Below are 21654 nucleotides of genomic sequence, written 5' to 3'. Positions count from 1 at the left end.
TTTAATTAAAATCTATAGAAACTTGACGCAATTCCTAATAAGGACACTTGCAGTCCAACCAGCAATAGTTTCAACAAATGGAACTCAAGCTCAGGGTACCGCAACTAAAATCACACCTCAAACATTACACGCACTGATGGGCAAAATCTCCACAAAACGTGAACAAATGCCATTCTGGGTAGCTCAGAAAATAACACTGCTAGAGGCAGTATTCACGAATACTACCCCGTATGATAAACACAGAATGCTAGCAATCTGCTTGCCGATGGGGATAACACCACAAGTAGAAGATTGTGCCAATTGGGGTAAAGTTGATGCTGCCATTTATACCAGGACTCAATGTATGCCTTCATTAGCAGTGATACCAGATGTATTGAGACAAATACAAAACAAGTACAGAGCAGAGCCTGCTCTAAACTTAGGGATGAAGTTACTAGGTAACTATGCCCAGGTACCAGTCATAATTTTAGCTAATATTAAAGGAGAAGCAGCTTCAGTGACTATCCACCAACGCCTAAGAGAGTTCAGTCCTTTTAGAACAGGAGCATGAACTACCAAAAATAATTGAAACTGCATATGGAGAATTAGGCAGAGACAGTTTTGGGTGGGATATCTTTAAAATCACAGCTAATGGGCAGTCCTGAAAAGGACACTTCCAAGCAGATACCTGCTTCAACTAAGAAGAAGTGGGACAATAAAAAACAACAAAACTTTAGAGGAAACAGATCTCAATCCCGGGGTAGATCTCCTCCACAGGAGCCCTCCAAAAATAGGTATAACCTCAGGGTTAGGGATAATATTAGGAAACCTGACAGGTATCAGGATACTGATACACATTCCTCTCGTTCCTTTCAGGGTTCATCAAAAAACTCTAAGAGGGAAGGACGGTCAGACAGACAAGAGATGTGTAGAATGTCCAGAGACAAGCAACACTCTCAAGATTACACTTCTAAAAAAGAAGAGAAGCCAAAGCAAAAGCCACAGTTCAAAAAGAAGATTGCATATCTAAAGATAAGACATGCCCAGAATTCTGAGAACTCGACTACTGAACGGGGAATGGGCTCTGATGATGCTAGACAGTGTGGCAGGTGTAACAATAGCTTGCCAGAACCTGATGGAATTTCTGGTGATAGAGGACTTGAATGATTATATCATGGTAGAATCGCCCGATACTAGGGTAAGTGTCCCACATAAAGTATATGAAATACCGCTCCAGATGGAGGGGGACAAATGTAGAACAGTGAGAGTTCTCTTTCAGGAGAACTTGATGTTTGGCTATAACATTGTGTTAGCTAAACAGGATTGGCTGCCAGCATTCGTCGTGGATTGCTGTAAGGGGAAACAGTAATTATACCGGCATATTCAGATCATATTCCCAGGCACCTAAAATAAACTTATGCGCAGGAGTGGGCATTAGCCCAGGCTCCAGCATTATCTAAAAACCATGTTGGATGGGATGAGGATTCAATTCCTTTAAAAAATACTCCAACTGCACAGAGGCAGTATTCAATAAAGCAAGAAGCTAAAAAACAGGTCAGGGAGATCTTAGATCAACATTAATACCAAGGGGTGATCGAAAATTGCACCTCATCAATGAATAATCCTTTGTTTCTGGTCAGGAAACCCGACAATTCATATTGTCTAGTTTTAGATTATAGACATATTAACACTTGCACTAAGACATTTGCAGTCCAAAATGCACACAGTGCCGCAATAATGAATAACATTGTGCGGAAAAAATATAAAACAACACTTGATACACTATGGATTTTTCTGCCAAAATATAGCGCCTGAAAGAAGGTATCTAACACCATTCTCAGCGCTAGGGTCTCAAGGGCAATTTTATCGACTGCACCAAGGGTATAAGAACAGCCTGGGTTTTTTTTCGGCCAGAGTAACTGAGTTACTTCAAAATTTGGATGAAGAGGCATTGTCCTATGTGGATGATATTTATTTGACGGACAATGAGCTAGAGGAACATTTTAACAGAGTCCATACCATCATTTTGGGGTTTGCATCTGAGGGCTACAAATTCAACTTTAAAAAATCAAAAATTGCTCACCACAGTGTCCTGTTTTTAGGATATGAGCTTTAAAGTGTAGGAAAAAGCCTGGCAGACGTTTTAAAAAAAAAATTTGCTCTGCTTCATTTTCCTATGTCATTACAAAATATACAATCAATCCTGGGATTTGTAAATTTTGGTAAAACATGTATTTTAGATTACGCTGAAAGAATAAAACCTTACTACAACTTAATAAAACCTGATTTTCAGTGAGAAAATGGACACAGGAACACACAGATACACTTTGTTCCTTATAAGCTGACATGATAGTATCCAAACACTTAGAGACACGCGTAAACGTATGCAGCCTGGTGATCCGTATAATTGTGGGTCAGTGTGAGTACACCTATCTGACATATAATTAAGTTGAAACAGTACCAATTGCATACAAATCACATTTGTGCACAAATGATGATATGCGCTTCGCATCTTCAGAAAAGATCGTGACAGAAGTACAGACTGCTCTAGTGAGGGAAAGGCAAAAGCAACAGTTGATGGACAGAATGCAGAACAATGTCATACATTCACCCCAGTACAGAGATCTGGGCCTAAATCCATCGTTTTTTTGCTCACCATGCTGTTCCACTTTAAACTCAGCCATATGCAAATCAGTCTTGACCCTGTGGCTCATGGGAACAGTCCAGCCCGAACTGCCAAGCCAGGTCCTCACTGGACTGGAAACAATCAATTGTGTGTCTTTTGCTTTCTCGCCCTAAGTGCGCCAGGCATGCCCAGATGTGGGTCCTGGGCTCACTGTGCCACTGGAATCAAGCTCTCCTGGCTGAAGAGGGGTGAAACCCCAAACCCGGTCCTAGGATACTTCGTTCCGTTTGAGGGAATACCTGGCTTGGCAGTTTGGGCTGGACCGTTCTCATGAGACACAGGGTCAAGACTGATTTGCATATGGCCAGGTCGAAACTGGGGTGGCATGGTGAGCAAAAGAATGATGGATTTAACCCAGATCTGGAGGTGAATGTTTAGATTTGTTCTGCATTCCGTCCATCAATTGTGTGTCTTTTGTAGTGAGAGAAAGAGCACTGGCCCAGGGGAAACAAATAATAGTAGTGACTCTAGTTCCAGCCTTAGAGGCTGCGACAAAAGCAAACATTCCTAACTCTAGAGCCTTACATCCGAGATGGATACAATGGGCTAATTCTCTCACTGCAACAGATGTAGAATACAGATACGACCCAAAAAGACACAATTATTCCTGCAATACGAACAAGAATATCCTCTACAAAACAAAATAATGCCTGTAGATCAGTATGAATCTATCATTTACACTGATGGATCTGCTCAACCGGCCATAGGAAGTAAGCAACAATATAGCACGGCATGTGCAATCGTTAAAGGTCGTATGCAAGATGGAAAGTTCCATCCAAGTTGCAGGAAAACATTATCTCTAGGAGAGTGCACAGCACAGCTGGAAGAGTTAAAAGCCTTGATACTGGCACTGGGAAATATGGATTGAGAATTCCCCACACGAATTGTGTGTTATTCCTTTTACCGTGTGCAGTCATATAATTAATATTTAAATCACTGGGTTCAAAACAGGTTCAAAGATGTAAAAGGTGGCACAATTAAGCATCAAATGCTATGGGAACAGGTAGTGGAGTTGAAAACCGAACTACCAAGGGGTCACATGATACAAACACTGAGTCATCAGCGTGATGGTGTTCACATTGAAGGGAAATCATTGGCTGATGAACCCACAAAGGGGGCTGTATGTACGGAATCCGTAGCTGCAATCACTTGTTCTAAAATTAAAATATAGAGTGAGATTATGTTGGTTGTCATTGCTTCATGCAAAAACAGAGGAGCAGTACCAAAATGATTTCCACTCAAGTAGTCCCACAAGTTAGATGCCAATAACATTCCATTTGCTCAGATTCCTGGAGTGGCGGATAGAGTAATTCCAAACATGGATAGTAGATTAGGTTTAATTCTAACAGCATTCAAAGGGATAGGTTCTGCACATGCAGGAGTTATGGTGACTGTTTCTTTTTTGAAACAACGCTAATGGTGGCCTGGTTTAACAAAGCAGATTAAAGACTATGTCTTGAAATGCAACATCTACCAGCAGATGAAAGGTTCCACCTTAACACGTCCAGCGCAGACACCATTATTAATATCTGATAAACCACTAGCATGTGTTTACTTGGACCACTGCGGCCCCTTACAAAGAGATGGGGCTTACAGGTATATCATGCTTGCAGTGGATTCCTGCTCAAGATTCCTATGGGTGTGGCCCCAACGTCGCCTGACGCTCGAAGTGTTATAAAAGATTTGCGAGTTTTCATAGGGACATACGCAATTGGCACATTACATTCTGATCAGTGCCCTGCATTTAGCTCTCAGTCTTACAAGGAGGCCATGAGTGGATTGGGTGTTGCATTACGGTACTCCTCTCTGTACCATCCTGAGGGAAATTCAGTTGTGGAGAGGAAAAACCAAAACTTAAAGCAGTCTTTAACAGCTATAGTATTAGGCACGGGTGAGAGCTGGGTAAAACATCTGTATGGAGTGCAGCAGGCTTTGAACAATATGCCAAGAAGTTCTCTGGGGGGTCACTCCATATTTGGGAGAAGAATGTGGGTACCTGATCTTGATGGTGAAGGCGCAGTGGAGGATGAAAAACCTTTTGACATCCATGATCGTTTGGCTGTTTTACAGGATCTAAATGAATCCAGGACACACCAAAGTAATGTCCATCTGAAGCAGACCACCACTGGGGAAGTCAAATCAGTCACGGCAAGACCTGTCTGGATCCAAAAAGTCAGGGATCTGGTCAGAGAGAATAAGAAAGGCAAGAAAGAATTTGGGCCATCCTACAGAAAGCCTGTACAGGTCCCAGCAGTCGAACAAACAAGAATTGTACTTCTACCACCTCTTGCCGGAAAAAATAAAACATTTGTCTCAATTGAACTAATCAAACCAAACTATGTGGCAGATACTGAGTAGTAGGCCATGTGGACTCCACAGTAGCTGATGCCCTCCTCTCGCTTCAATTCAAGAAGTTAAAACAGAAAGACTCATCACGTTTGAAGAGTCCCCTGTACGGAATGATGGACTATGCAATAATGATATAGAACTCGTTCCTCTTGAACCTGAAGTTCAAATTCAAAATCAAAATGAAAGACAAATTTCTGTTCGACAAAATACTGATGTCTACATTAACATGCCTCGACAAGAGCAAACTACGATTTCCACAAATCCTAATGCAATACCAATAATTGATCAAACTGCTTCTGGCTACTTCATGAACTTTGATACGTTTTCTTTGGATCCAAGTGAACCTGAAACGATGCCAGACCAAAAATCACGCAAGCAGCATGTTAAAGACTTTCTGAACTTTCTTAAAAAGTCTTACCTGGTGTCACCTTGGGTAGAACTTTGGGTAATCACTGGGATACTTTTATTCCTATTCTGGGTAGCTTAGTAATAGTTTTTAGCATGCTTAATAATGGAAAATACCATCGACAAAGCTCTGCAGCCCAAAAGGTGAATTTGATTTTAAAACCACATCAACCATCTCATGAAGAACAAACAGACTTGTCATCAGTGAACATTATAGCAGTTCCTGATGGTATAGTTTGGGACAAGGTTGATTTTGATATATTTGGTCTGAACGTCCTTTTAAAATTCCTCATTTATTTAAAATAACCCTGGGTGTAGTCTGCGTAGTAGCGCTACGCGTAGCTACGCAAAGTGCACTTCTCACTACGCGAACTGCGTAGTGCGCTGTTCACGATGATTGCACAGTGCCAGATGCTTGTCCGCTCTGTGCAATCATTGAAATCGGCATCTTGCACAGTGCGAGCTGTCGTTTTCTGCCGCTTGAGTAGATTTTCAACGCGGACTGCTAGTTTCTCATCGCGAGCGGTCGCGAGCATACGCGAGCACTCGCAATGAGAAACCTGACCTCCCCGCGTTGAGAATCTCGCCAGGAGGTTTATTTTCCACACTACATCAAGTTGCTGATCGCGAACGAGGAAAAGGTCTTGCCGGGATGTCATTTTGCTCACTCGCAGTCGCCAACTTGAGGTTGAGGACCGTGAGCGAGCAAAAAATGCCATCTACACTACGCTACGTGTTTTTGAGTTGAGTTTGAGTTTAATGTATTTGTAAAGCGTGCTTTCACCGGCGGTTTCATGGCGCTGCAACAGACAGATTCTCAGAGTAGGAGAAGGAAAGCAGAATAGAAAGGAGAGAAAATAAGTGGTCTAGTTAAAACATTTTGCAAAGAAATGGGCCTTGAGTTTCTTCAGAAATTGAGGGTACATAGTTATAGATCTGAGCTCAAAAGGAAGGGAATTCCACAGGAGTGGGGCATGGGTTGCGAACTTTGATCCTCCCCATTTCTTTCTCCAAAAACGGGGGGCTGACAGCAGGGATTGCGTAGAGGAGCGCAGTTCCCTGGTAGGAACATAGGGAACAATCTCAGATGTAATACAGGCCGGGGCTGCGCCCAGTCGTGCTTGAAAGGTGATAGAGGCAAGCTTAAACTGGACGCGTTCACGGATAGGAAGCCAGTGTAGGGATTTGAGGAGGGGAGTTACGTGATGGAACTTCGGAATATTGAATATCAGCCGTGCCGCCTGGTTCTGGATCAGCTGCAAACACCGTAGACTATATGCAGGAATACCCGCATATAGGGCGTTGCCATAATCCAGGCGGGAGATGACCATCGCCAAAATGATCATTTTCAGGGCGTCGAAGGTAAAAAAACGGGATACCCTGCGGATGGTGCGAAGTGTCAGGAAGGAGGAGGACACCACAGAACTAACCTGGGAGTGAAGAGTGAGCTGAGAGTTAAGTTTGATACCTAGAGTTTTAACTGAGGCAGAGGGGACCGGGGATGAGCCTAGTGAGGGAGGCCAGAAAAGTGAAGACCAAGGACAGGTGCTACCACCTGTCAACACCAGCTCGGTCTTATCTGGGTTAAGTTTCAGGTGGTTGTAGTTCATCCAGTCCTGGATAAAAGTCATGATAGACTGAAAGTTAGAGATGGAAGTAGGGGAAGAAGACAGATTGAAAACAAGATGAAGGTCGTCCGCATAATTGTATATGCTGACATCCATTTGCTGTAGTGAGAAAATAAGAGGGGCAATATAAAGGTTAAACAGGAGGGGTGAAAGGGAGGAACCTTGGGGAACCCCGCACTGAACTTTCCGGAAGTCTGCAGAAAAGACACCCAGGTGAACAGCCTGGGTGCGGTCCCTCAGGAAGGAGGATAACCATACCAGAGCGGTACCCCCGATCCCCGCCGCCCTGACACGGGAGAGTAAGATGGTATGGTCAACCGTGTCAAAGGCGGCTGAGAGATCAAGTAGAACCAAGGCCTGGGCCTGGTTGGTATCCATTCCCTCCCTGAGGTTGTCTAGGACTGAGAGAACTACGGACTCCGTAGAGTGTGCGGGGCGGAAGTCAGCCTGGCTGGGAGCCAGAATCCCATACTCCTCCACAAAGGTGCTCAGGGACCTGGTGACATGTCGTTCGAGCACCTTAGCCAGAAATGGTAGGAGGGAGATAGGGCGGTAGTTGGCGGGGATTGAAGGGTCTGCGCCAGGTTTTTTTAGAATGGGGACAATGACAGCGGCTTTCAGTGGTGTGGCAACAACCCCCTGGGAAAGGGAACTGTTAAGGAAGTGAAGGGGGGGGTCTGGACAGGATGTATAAATGTGGCGAAGGATATGCGCAGGGCAAATGTCCAATGGGGATCCAGATTTGACAAGAGGAATTATTGTAGTCAAGGAATCTTTAGTCAGGGGAGGAAAGGTGTCAAGTTTGCCGTTAGGTGGAGGGCGCTGAAGGTCAACAAAAGTCGGGGGGGCGAGGGGATGTTGGCTTTAATAGTAGCAATCTTTTCAATAAAGAAATTATTTAAAGATTGACTGAGGTCCTGGGAAGGGGAAGGCTTGAGAGATGTCCTGTCGGAAAATGCCAGAGTGTGGACAATCAAGAAGATTTCCCTCGGTTGATTCTCAGCTGCAAGAATCTTAGATTAGAAATAAGCTGTTTTTGCAACCAAGATGGCCTTCTTATATTGAGCTAGAAGAGTGGTAAACTCAGCTCTGAGTGAGGGAGAATAGTTCCTCCTCCAGGCTCGGCACGGCGTACTGCAAGTTTGGTGGTTTTAAGATTCTCGTTAAACCACAAGTTGGCGTCTTTCTCCCGCTTAGAGGTCACCCGCTTCAGCGGGGCGATGGAGTCACAACTAGAGGAGAGCCAGTGTTCAATGGCAATGGCCTGGGAATGAGTGGAAAGGCCTTGTAAGGTAGGGTAGGAGGAGGCTAGTAATGTAGATAGGTTCTCCGGGTCCACTCGGCTCCATGAGCGGACCCAAACATTCTTTGGACGCGGGGGCCTGATAGTGGGATTGAGGGGAAGGGTAAATGAGATCAGATGATGGTCGGACCAGGTGCATGGCAAGATGGACAGAGAGTCTACCGGACAGTTCAAGGACCAAATCTGATCTAGGATGTTTCCTTTGACGTGAGTAGGAGAGTGAACATGTGATACGAAATTGAGGGTTTGGAGTGTATCTGAAAATTCTCTGGAGGACGGACATTCCGCTGGGTCTGAAGGCCAAAAGTTAAAATCTCCCAGTAATAGAATGGAAGAGTTATTGACCGTCAGTGTGGAAAGTACCTCCTGAAAGTCAGGCAAAAAAGATAAGGGTGATTGAGGGGGGCGGTAAGTGAGAACACAAGTGAGAGGGGGAGTGGTAGAAGTAGTGCGAATGGCAAGGTACTCTGTTGTAGCAATATCTGGCAGAGGTAGACATTGGAAGGGAAGGTCGGTCCGGGCGATGACCGCTACGCCGCCCCCATTCCTACCATTGAACGGTCTGCTCGAAGAGCATAATATGGAGCGGGAAGGGTGGCCAGTAAGGTAGGGAGAGAGTCCTCACTGAACCAAGTCTCTGTTAGGAAGAGGAGATCAGGAGCGTGGAGGTCTAGCAGTACCGACAGCTCGTGTGAGTGGGCCACTGCTGACCGGGTGTTGAGATAATAGGCAATAAGAGTCCTAAGTGAGACTGGGCTGGCGTCTTCTCTGAGAGGGTGAGAAGGAGTGGGGGGAGCGAAAGGGTTGGAAGATGAGGGAGAGGGGGACAGGTCATGCGAGGATATGAGAGAGCAAGTGGAAGCGGAGAGAGGCCAGGGGCCATGAAGACTGTGGAGTTGTGAGGAAGAGTAAGTGATGATTTGAGCAGAGTGACATGCCCCTGGCCCCGGTCGGCCGCGGACGGGCGCAGACGGGCTTGCCTTAGGCGCGCAATCGACGCGCCCTCTGCGCTCGTCCGCTGCATGTCCGAAATCTACACATGTTTTATGGATCTGTAAGAGGGGGTGGGGGGGGCGTGGCCTCGAAAAGGGGCATGTCCGCGGCAAGCGCCGGAAATGGCGCCAAGAGTGTCCCGGTACCAACAGCCGTGGCAGCGCTAAATCCGCTGCACGGGTGGTCTGGGCGAGTGAGGTCTGCAAGCAGCAGTCAAGGAGCAGATGGTGAGTGAGTTAAAAGTACAAGAAATAAGGTGACACTCAAATATTTTTAAAATCAATTTACACAAGGTTCGTGCTCCCGGCTTCCGCCTCAGGAGTATCTGTCAATCTGCCTGGCGCTCGTTATTTAGCACCTTTAAAGGCTAGAAGGAGGGCGTGGCCTCGAAAATGGGCGTGTCCGCGGCAAGCGCCGGAAATGGCGCCAAGAGTGTCCCGGTACCAGCAGCCGTGGCAACGCTAAATCCGCTGCACGGGTGGTCTGGGCGAGTGAGGTCTGCAAGCAGCAGTCAAGGAGCAGAAGGTGAGTGAGTTAAAAGTACAAGAAATAAGGTGACACTCAAATATTTTTAAAATCAATTTACACAAGGTTCGTGCTCCCGGCTTCCGCCTCAGGAGTATCTGTCAATCTGCCTGGCGCTCGATATTCAGCGCCTTTAAAGGCTAGAAGGAGGGCGTGGCTTCGAAAAGGGGCATGTCCGCGGCAAGCGCCGGAAATGGCGCCAAGAGTGTCCCGGTACCAACAGCCGTGGCAACGCTAAATCCGCTGCACGGGTGGTCTGGACGAGTGAGGTCTGCAAGCAGCAGTCAAGGAGCAGAAGGTGAGTGAGTTAAAAGTACAAGAAATAAGGTGACACTCAAATATTTTTAAAATCAATTTACACAAGGTTCGTGCTCCCGGCTTCCGCCTCAGGAGTATCTGTCAATCTGTGCTACGTGCAATTCGTGTGGCGCAAAGTAGCACAAACTATGCAAACTACACGAGCGCAGCGTAGTTGTCCACCCAGGGTTATTTAAAATATCATTGAGTGATATCATTACCTTAAGTACATTTTCCGATGATTGGGACTTTGAAACTGTAAATAACATGTTGTCTGATTTAGAAAAATCTGCTGCATTTTCTAATAGTGAAACATTGGAAACCACATCAGATTTCGAAACGATATATTGTTTTCAACATTTTGGTCATCACTTTTTGCATAAATCTGCTTAACCTAGAAATGTGCTCACATACCATCAGTGGGAACATTGTCCAACACCGCCGAAAGGCAGTTCAAAAACATTTGCACAAAAGTTTCCATATTTTTCAGAGTTTAATATGCCTGACCCAGCCTCATATTATTATGAGGTTTCACCAACACCAGCACAGAAAAATATGTTAGCAAATACCAAACAGATTTTCTCTGCCTCCTTTATTGCCCAGTTGTCTGAACAAGGTTACGACTTATGGAAAGACGCCATAGACTTAAAACCAGTCTGGGGTACTAGAGAATGACAAGTTCATGGAACGGAAGCTTTGTTTAGAGCATGCCTTATCCCTCAACAGATCATCTTTTTGAATGAAACAGTGCAACAGACGTCTTGCCTTGGACTAGCCAAGAACAAAGACTTGAACACACCTCGGCTGCCAACTCCCTCACACACCGGGGGTAATGAAACATCACAGAAAGAGATTACAGTAGATGACATTGTACAATGCAATAGATCAGACCATTATTGGAGGAAATTGTTGATTTGGCCCACAAGTGACATCCTGCAGTGTTGGGAAGTTGTGCCTTGATTGGCTAAAAACCTCAACACTCACACAGGTGAAACAACACTATCCTTACTGTCACGGGAGGTGGATCTTAGGGATCTTTTACTAGGTCCCAGGAAGGCACGTCAGAAATGTTTCATTTATGCTGGCATTTTTGCTGCCTACATTGAAATATGGAAAATATCCCAACAAGAGGCCGCAGAGAGACTACAGAAAATAGACCGTATAAATCTAGAAAAATCTCTAGCAGTGGTAGACAATGGGTAAACAACATTGACCTCCAGGATATTTTCCTTAGGAAACATTGTATCTTCTGTAATAGATACACTGGACCAAGATTTGGCCATATTTCAACACGGGCAATCTCAGTTATGTTCTATTATGTTGTTAAGCTGGATGCTGCAATCTTTGCATGCAGGCTATGTGCCTGGGTGTTTTATCAACAGCACGTCTCTGTTTTCTGAATACAATCTGACAGATAAGCAGATAGAAATGATACAAAGGGGAGCTAAGCAGATAGAAATGGCACAAAGGGGAGCAAAATATACAATGCTGGGTAGCGAAAAACTGGATGGATTACCATTTACAGTGGCAGAATCACTGTCCACAGAATGGCTAATCTATGGCCACAAAACTCTACCGGTCACTACTTTTCAGTTTCAGTATCGCCTTGAATAAGAGTAGACAGGCAGATGTGAAAAAATGGGTAAGGAATACATTAAGGAATCATGGGAATTACCATACAGATTTCAATGATGGAGTGGGGATCGAGAAGTGTTTCTAAGCAGTACAAACTGTGAGAACGCCTTAAGTGGATAACTCATATGTCAGTATATTTTGTTCCACGGGGCTTGTAATGGTTCTGTAGCGAACTTGTCCTGTCATCTGAGGGATGCTCCAGCTCAGTGGTTACTCCAGCATTTAGGCTACTTTCAAATGGGAGTTACTTAATGCTGAACACTCAAGGCTGCTGCGGAATGCTCCCGGGCATTGCATATCTAGTAACCATGAGCTCCAGGGTTACTTGTTGTGTGCAAGTATTGTTTACATCGACACATACAGTCAGGGAGGCACTGTTATGGCCTTCACTAAATGTTTCTTTAATACGGTTTGATACTCTAAGCAGAATGAAAGCCATGCTTTTACAGAAGTCTGTGCCCTTAACCTCTGCACTAGAGACTTTTGATCTCCTAAAGGCAAGGTCTTCAGCAGAGATGCAGGTGCTTATCCATACAAATAGGCCGTTCCATTTCACAGAAATGGTAAATCGTTTGATATGACAGGCATAGACTGCCTATTTAAGACCATAGGTTCTGGACTTCTAGGCACCTTTCAGACGGTACTTGGAGCTATACCAAACTTCACACACTCCGTATTTGGAAACAATTTTGGAGGACTTCCGCTAATACTGTTTCAAATAGCAGGTATCCTGATTGTTTTCTATCTGCTACGCAATGGACGTCCCAGTCACCATTTAGATGGAAAAAGCACGCGTGGAGCGTAAATACCATGACCGCATGGTACAACATCGCGGAACGCCTCGCCAAAGAGAACTAAGTGCATCTTGGTTCTTGTAATTTTGACCAGTTTGGATGGACTGCATCTTACCTGCCCTCCAAAGCCTATTTTGCAGAGAAGAATGCGTGGTAGACATTTGTTTGACACTCCCATCATGTGCGCAACCGGATGTGAATGCTCTACTGGACCCGATAATGGCCCATGTTCTGTAGTGTCCTCAGTGTATTCCAATGTTGATGGCGGCATAACTTGAGCCACCACAGGTAGTAACTGCACCTCTTTGTATGGATACTGGCTCCCCCACTGACACCCAGGCTTTGGACGGTGCACAGGCTGCCCCAGCACCAGCTGCGGACAGCATGGAACATCATCTGTGCTCAATTGACATACTCTGCGAGGTGCTACAGGGGCTGTCTACTGCGGAAGAAAATGTTGTGTCTACCAGACAGGATACATATTAAATTTACTCATTTGGTTTGTCATGTGCTGGAAGAAATTCGCCCTTTTAAAAACAGGCTCAAAATTTGGAACTCAAAAACAAAATTGACATTCCTTTAATTTATTGGGCATACATGGCTTTCTAATGCTTATAGTGGTTCGGACTATAACTACGGAGACTTTAGCGCTATGGCTTTCAAAGATTTTCTTTTAACATTTGTACGTTTTTTTTGCATTTTTTTGGGAAGTTTTAAACATTCTAGCAAAACTAATGTTTTTATGAACTTTGTGCACACCTATATCAATGTAAAGGCTAGTAGGACGGTAATAAGTTACATATGTTGTCCAGTTCGAAGAGGAGTGAGTGTTATATTACATTTAGGTACCCTATATGGGCATACGTAAAATTGCAACCTTTCGCCTATATTCTTCCCTACATTACATACATAACGGTTCCTAGGGACTGACTTTTTACCTAGATTCGACACTGTATTCAGAACTAAGGGTGGGCGTAGTTCGCGAAGTAGCGCTTCGCGAAGCTACGCAAAGTGAAGTTCGCACTACGCGAGCTACACGTAGCACTTCGCGAACTGCGTAGTAACATGTTCGAACTGTGCAAGATGTTGTTTTCAATGATTGCACAGTGCGGACAAGCAACCGGCACTGTGCAATCATTGAAAATGGCATCTTGCACAGTGCGAGCTGTAGTTTTCTGCTGCTCGAGTAGATTTTTACTCGAGCTGCAGCTTTCTCAACGCGAACTGGTAGTTTCTCATCGCGAGCGGTCGCGAGCATACGCGACCCTTCGCAATGAGAAACCTGACCTCCTCGCGTTGGGAATCTCGCCGGGAGGTTTATTTTCCATGCTCGCGATCGCGTACAAGGAAAAAGTCTCGCCAGGATGTCATTTTGCTTGCTCGCGGTCGCCAACTTGACGTTGAGGACCGCGAGCAAATAAAAAAAATGACCGCAGCACTACGCAACACTACGCTACGCGTGTTCGCACTGTGCTACGTGCAGTTCGCGTAGTGCGAAGTAGCGCGAACTTCGCAAACTACGCGAGCGTAGCGTAGTGCTTCGCCCAGGCCTATTCAGAACGCAGGTTTTTCCCTAGTTCGAATCTCATACATTATGCATGAGGTTTTTTGGAAGCATAGTAGGTCTACCATCTCCTATATAATCTTGTATAAATTTCAGGCCCAAAGTCATCCTTTAGGCTGGCACAGTAACACAGCATGGTAGTTCCCCTGGGGAGACCTATGGGTATATATACATCACATTTTGCTTAGAAAGACAGAGGAGACCGAGACTTCTTGGCTGACACACTGACCAGAGATGCTGAGAATCCTGCATGCAGACACTTTAGCTCACAGCGGTCTAACATCCCTCGCGGGGTGTCCAACTCGAGACCAGGACGGGGTTCCATTTTCTCTCATTTTCAGGTAATGGGGTTGACTAGATCCTAGAGGGATTCTTGGCATAGCACACACACAGATGCTAGGTACATTTGTGTACATCTAGTTAGGAAGGCATAGTAGGAGAACACACTTTTTTCATGTATTTTATGTACTTGTATACATCCATGAATACTGCAAAATGGTAGAAGTGTACCATCCTTTTACTTTCATAGTACTTCTAATCATATATCTCTGCTACTGTCTAATGGTTGTTGCAGCTCATCTATTCCACACTAGAATAACAACTGTTCAATAAACTCTGTTTGATAAACATCCAGTATGTTTATTCTGTGTATCTCTGAGTCAAACTAAGTGAGCACGAGTGACTGAACGAAAGGTAGTATATTGTTTTCACGATTCTGAGGGATCAAGGTTGTCATGTTCTGAGGTTGCCAAGGACTATTCCCCCTGATAAAAGGAGATTCTAGTGGCAATGTGAGCTAGTTGATACAGACAGGCTATCATACCCAGAGGGTCATGGTATCAGTCTGCCACCAATCACACAGTTTATGTTATCCAAATGTGCAGATCCTGTATAGGTTATATAGGAACTACACAAAAACACTTGGACCTATCTCGGTTACTGCAAACCTCCTCCACCCTTGGTTGGGGGAAACTGAGCCAAAACCTTTAGCATCACTCGCAAATGACTTTCCAGACTCTCTGGAACTCACTCAAAGTTTTGCATCCTTTGTGCAAAACAACAACAGAACATGTGCTCTCTGACATTCAGATTGAACAACCCTTCAAAATTGTTTGCTGGGCAATTGTTCCTCCACAAACTTCTCCCAAGACTGGTGAGACAGTTTCCTACTTCCCCAGAAACTCAATCTATGCTCTTCAGGGGCAAATCCATTCCTCCTTGTCAGTGTTTCTTTCATGGGGTTGTAACTCTGTCTTTCACTCCTTTTGTAAGGCCAGTAGGGCATCCCACCCATCCTTAGTAATATAGCCCTCCATGACAGTTCCTAAATCTTCCTCAGGTATACTGCGCACTACCAGAGTTCCCTCATACTCCTGTAATAACTGATGTATGTCATCCCCTCCTTCAAGCTAGGCACTAGGTTTGTGGGTATGTGCGTGGTTTTCCAAACACTAGAGCCACAGTTTTTGCCAACACTGAACTCCACCTGCAGAACTTTCAAGCTTTGCTCAAGAGTGAGCATTTCCCTGACTAAGGCTCTTTCAGTCTCTGCACTCCTGTTCCGAACTAAGGCTCTTTCAACTTCAGCCGTTCTCTCCTCCAAAGCCAGCTGCGCTAACTGCAACCTGAGGTCCCTCTCCTACCATCTATCCCTGGGAGACAGGGCAGGGGAGGTAATACTGCTCCTGGCACTGGACTCAGCAAGGCACTACCAATCTATGGGGTCCTCCCTGTCTACTGGCGTCCCTTCCCGGTCATTCTCTTCCTCCCCCTCAGAATCTTCAGTGTCATTGCCCTTTTGGTGTGCCAATTGGGATCCCTCCCAGTCAGGATCCTCTAAGTGGCTCAATCACATATGCTGCCATGGTTTACCCGGAGTCCCGCAAGGAGTTCCCGCTCATACTTCTTCCCAATCTAGGGATCCTCCCAGGGTCTTCCCTAAACCCAGCACTCCCCGGTTTTCTTTTAAGACTGCCACCTTGCATTCACTTTCAAAATAGAACAGGGTTGTCAGAAGGGCTCACTCATTGACTTCCCCACTCACAGTGAGTCCCATGACCCTGCAGAACTCCCTCAACTCCTCCTGATTATAATCCAACATGTAATCTTCATCATAGATTCACCCCATTTTGACAAGGTGCACAGATGTAAGTGCAGCAAGCACATTCCCATGTGTAAGATCTGAAGCAGAAATAACAATAAAAAAATGACCAATGAGAGAATCAGGAGAAAAACAAAACATGTAAACGTTAGAAATGGGGGACTCTAGTTGCAATGGTTTGCACCTTTGTCCAAATAGGGACCCTTCCTTATAGTCAGGATGAGTGGGGTATACTACTGAATAACCCCTGTTCATCCCCTTGGTAGCTTGGCATGAGCAGTCAGGCTTATCTCACAGGCAGTGTGCAAAGCATGTGCACATAACCAACAGTAACACAGTGAAAACACCACAAAAAGACGCCACACCAGTTTTGGAAAAATAACCAATATTTATCTGTGCAAACAAGTCCAAAAATAATAAAAGACCACCTTACAGTAATTAAAACTATGCACTTTGCAAGATTAACTTTAAAATGCGTTTCCTGGGAGTCAGTAGCTCCGTCCGGGGCTACAGGGGTGCTGAAAACAACAGAATCCAAAACTTCCAGCCGACTCTGCTGGTGCGGTTCAGCTGTAGCGTCAGCAGACTCGTAAACAGTACCTTAGGTTGCAGCTGTTTTCGTTGGTGCAGGCAGGTCGTGGCAACCAATACGGTTGTGATAGGAAACATAGCGGTGCAGTACCTTCAGGTCACGGTGCAGGCAGCGGATTGGTGATGATTTTCAAGCACTGTCGATGAGACCAGGGCTGCGGTGCCAAGTGAGGGAGTGCTTGTTGCAGTGCTGACAAGTCACGGTGCAAACTACAGAGTCGGTTGATTGGAGCTTGGGTTGGTTGGCAAAGACTGCTGTGTGGGACGGGGTGGTGAGTCATAGGACTCACAAGCAGTACCCCAAGCCACGGTGCAGTCACTGGGAGTCGAAGAAAGTGTGCAGCAACATCATCAGTGAGACCAGGGCGACAGAGTAAAGCAAGGCTGTGCAGAGTGTGGTGCCCATAGGTCGCAGTGAAAGCAGTGGCTTGGTAGCAGCGGCGGTCGTCATCGTTAGTGAGGCCAGGGTTGCCAAGTGAAGTGTGGCAGTGTCTTCTGTGGTGGCTTCAGGACACAGAGCCAGCAGTTGAGTCAGTGTCAGAGCCGGTGGCACTCCCTCTCTGTGGTAACTGAAACCCATGGTTCCAGAGGCGGTACCCAGAGGTAAGTGAAGTCTTTGTTGCCCCTGAGACTTCCTGAACAGGAGGCAAGCTCTATTTCAAGACCTTGGGAAATACTCACTCCAAGTGGAGAAAGTTCATTCCAGTCCTTTCACTGCCCAAGGCTGATGCAGCTACTGCAGGTCAACCCAGCAAAGCATCAAAATAGCAAAGGGGCAATACTCCTCCTGACAGTTCTTATAGCTCTTCTTCCTGGCAGGTTCCTTGATTCCTGTGAGTTCTAAGGTTCTGTGGTCTGGGCCCCAATATTTATTCTACAATTCTCTTTGTTCTCTCGGGTAGAGAGTGTCTGTGCTTAGTCCAAACCAGTTTGGTCATCTCTGACCCAGCTTCCAGGCAGAGAGAGTGTGGAGACAGCATTGTCCAAGGCAGACCAGGCCCATTCAGGTGCAAGGAAATCTCCTCCCACTACACTAAATGAGGCCCATGTCTATTCAGCCCAGCCCTGACTCATCCAGGAAAGGTAGAACATACCTCAACCCCCAGTGGCTTTCTGAAGAGAATGCACATCCCCAACCCCTTTCACTCTAAAGGCAGACAGTCAATCCACAAACCCAGCAGAGGCACACGGGATGGCTAAGCAAGAAAATACCTACTTTCAAAATGTGGTATTTTAAAAACATGGGATATAAAAATCATCTTTAATAAAATATGCATTTCTACATTCTGAGATCAGGCATACTAAACTCAATTTCTCTATCTTGTCCCAATGGGAAGTTATAATAATACGATGATATGAGTAAACTTCCATACTATCCTATGGGACAGATGGCCTTTCAATTGTGAAAAATGAATTACACTGTCTTTCACTATCAGGACACGTTACTCATACACTGCACTCTGCCAATAGGGGTGCCTTGGGCCTATCTTAGGCAAAAAAAAGGGACGGTTAGGTCTTGGTAGTGGGTGCACTTGCCAAGTCGACATGGCAGTAAAAACTGCTTGCAGACACTGCATTGGTAGGTCTGAGAATCCTTTGAAAGGCTGCTCAAGTGGGTAGCAGAATCAGTACTGCAGACAAACTAGCATAACTGCAACAAATGATGGACGGAATGTTGAATGATTCAAACATTCTCTCCAAGTCAAGACATCTGGTTTAAATTCATTGTTCTTTTGCCCACTACACCACCCAAGTTTGGACCCAGCCAAATGCAAATAGGTTTTGACCTTGTGACTCATGGGAACATTCCAGATCATACTGCCGAGCAAGGTCCTCCTTGGACTGCAAACAAGCATCATAAGTAACCCTGGGCGTTGTGCTCCACTTTGCCCACGGAGTGCACGTAGCGCTGCCTGCTTCCCCGTTTACGAAGTAGGCGTAGCAGGCAGCGCTACGCACACACCGCAGCGAAGCAAGAAATGCGCATGCGCGGGCGGGCGTCCGCGCATGCGCATTTGCGTGAAGAAGTTACCATCCAGCATGAAGAGGGAGCCCCGGGACGCCGCACTGAAGGTAAGGTGGTTTATTTACCTTTAACTTTCTTTAAATTATTTTAAAATGAGGGTGGGCGGGAGGTGGGCGGCGCGTAGTGGGGAAACGCGGAGCGCGCGAGTGTGCGTAGATTTTGCCACACTACGTGCTGCTTCACGTAGCCCCACTACGCCCACTACGCCCAGGCTTAATCATATGACCAGTTTTGGGCTATATGTCACCCTTCATCAGCCAGGCTAGCTTGAAGGCAGTGGCACAGTGAGCAAGGGACCCACCTCTGGGCATACCCATCCCACTGATGCAAAAAGTGTAACTGCAACAAATGATGGACAGAATGCTAAATGATTCGAAAATTCTCCCCCAGTCAAATGAGCTTGGTTAAATCCATCATTCTTTTGCCCACTATGCCACCCCAGTTTGGGCCCAGCCATAAGCAAATCAGTCTTGTCCCTGTGCCTCATGTGAACTGTCCAGAGCGAACTGCCAAACCAGGTCCTCCACGGACCGGAAACAAGCATCCTGGGATCAGTTTTGGGGTATGTCACCCTTCATCAGCCAGGCTAGCTTGAATCCAGCGGCACAGTGAGGAAGGGACCCACGTCTGGGCATACCCATCCCACTTAGGGTGAAAAGTGTAACTGCAATAAATGATGGATGGAATGCTGAATGATTCAAACATTTTCCCCAGTGAAGAGATCTGGGTTAAACCCATTGTTCTTTTGACTACTACGCCACCCCAGTTTGGACCTAGCCACAACCAAATCAGTCTTGACCCTGTGCCTCCTGGGAACAGTTGAGACTGAACTGCCAAGCCAGGTCCTCCCTGGACCAGAAACAATCATCCTGGGACTGGTTTGGGGGTATGTCACCCTTCATCAGCCAGGCTAGCTTGAATCAAGTGGTGCAGTAAGTAAGGGACCCATGTCTGGGCATACCCATCCCAATAACAGCGAAAAGTGTAACTGCAACAAATGATGGACGGAATGCTGAATGATTCAAACATTATCTTCCAGTCAAGAGATCTGGTTTAAATCCATTGTTCTTTTTCCCACTACGTCACCCCAGTTTGGATCCAGGCATATGCAAATCAGTCTTGACCAAGTGCCTCATGGGAACAGTCCAGACTGTACTGCCAATCCAGGTCCTCTCTGGACCGAAAACAAGCATCCTCAGACCAGTTTTAAGTATGTCACCCTTTATCAGGCAGGCTAGCTAGAATCCAGTGGCACAGTGAGCAAGGGTCCCACGTCTGGGCATACCCATCCTACTTAGGACAAAAAGTGTAACTGCAACAAATGATGGACGGAATGCTGAATGATTCAAACATCCTCCCCCAGTCAAGATCTTGGGTAAAGCCATTGGTCAATTACCATCTATGCCACCCCTGTGTGGACCCAGCAATATGTGTTACAGAATTGACCAAGTGCCACATTGGAACAGTCCAGACCGAATAGCCAAGCCAGGTCCTTCCTGGACCGGAAACAAGCATCCTGGGACCTGTTTCAGAGTGTCACCCTTCGTCAGGCAGGCTAGCTTAAATCCAGTGGCACAGTGAGCAAGAGACCCAGGTCTCGGCATACCCATCCCACTAAGGTCAAAAAATGTAACTGCAAATAATGATGGACAGAATGCTGAATGATTCAATCACTCTCCCCATGACAAGAGATCTGGGTTAAATCCATTGTTCTTTTGCCCACTACGCCCCCACAGTTTGGACCCAGGCATATGCAAATCAGTCTTGACCTGGTGCCTCATGGGAACAGTCGAGACCAAACCTGATCATACCTGGACCGGAAACAAGCATGCTGGGTCTGCTTTTGGGGTGTCACCCTTCATCAGCCAGGCTAACTTGAATCCAGTGCACAATGACCAAGGGACCCACATCTGGGCATAGCCAACCCACTTAGGGCGAAAAGTGTAACAGCAACAAATTATGGATGGAATGCTGAAAAATCTGGGATAAATCCATTGTGCTTTGGCCCACAATGCCACCACAGTTTGGACCCAGCCATATGCAAATCAGACTTGACCCTGTGCCTCATGGGAACAGTCCAGACCGAACTGCCAAACCAGGTCCTCCCTGGACCAGAAACAAGCATATTGGGACCGGTTTTGGGATATGTCACCCTTTATCAGCCAGCCTAGCTTGAATCTAGCGGTGCAGTGAGCAAGAGACCCATGTCTGGGCATACCCATCCCACTTATGGTAAAAAGTGTAACTTCAACAAATGATGTACGGAATGCTGAATGATTCAAACTTTCTCCCCCAGTCAAGAGATCTGGTTTAAATCCATTGTTCTTTTTCCCACTATGCCACTCCAGTTTGGACCCAACCATATGCAAATCAGTCTTTAACTTGTGCTTCATGGGAACAGTCCAAACCAAACTGCCAATCCAGTTCCTCCCTGGTCCGGAAAAAAGCATCCTGGGACCAGTTTCGGGGTATTTCACCCTTTATCAGCCAGGCTAGCTTGAGTCCATTGGCACAGTGAGCAAGGGACCCACGTCTGGGCATACCCATCCCACTTAGAGCGAAAAGTGTAATGGCAAGAAATGATGGACAGAATTCTGAATGATTCAAACAATATCTTCCAGTCAAGAGATGTGGGTTAAATCCCTTGTTCTTTTGCCCACTACGCCAAACCAGTTTGGACCTAGCCATATGCAAATCAGTCTTGACCAAGTGCCTCATGGGAACAGTCCAGACTGTAATGCCAAACCAGGTCCTCCTTGGACCGGAAATAAGCATCCC

The sequence above is a fragment of the Triturus cristatus genome, chromosome 7, assembly GCF_964204655.1.
Source record: "Triturus cristatus chromosome 7, aTriCri1.1, whole genome shotgun sequence".
Classification (NCBI taxonomy): Eukaryota; Metazoa; Chordata; class Amphibia; order Caudata; family Salamandridae; genus Triturus; species Triturus cristatus.
This window is presented reverse-complemented; position numbering follows the sequence as displayed.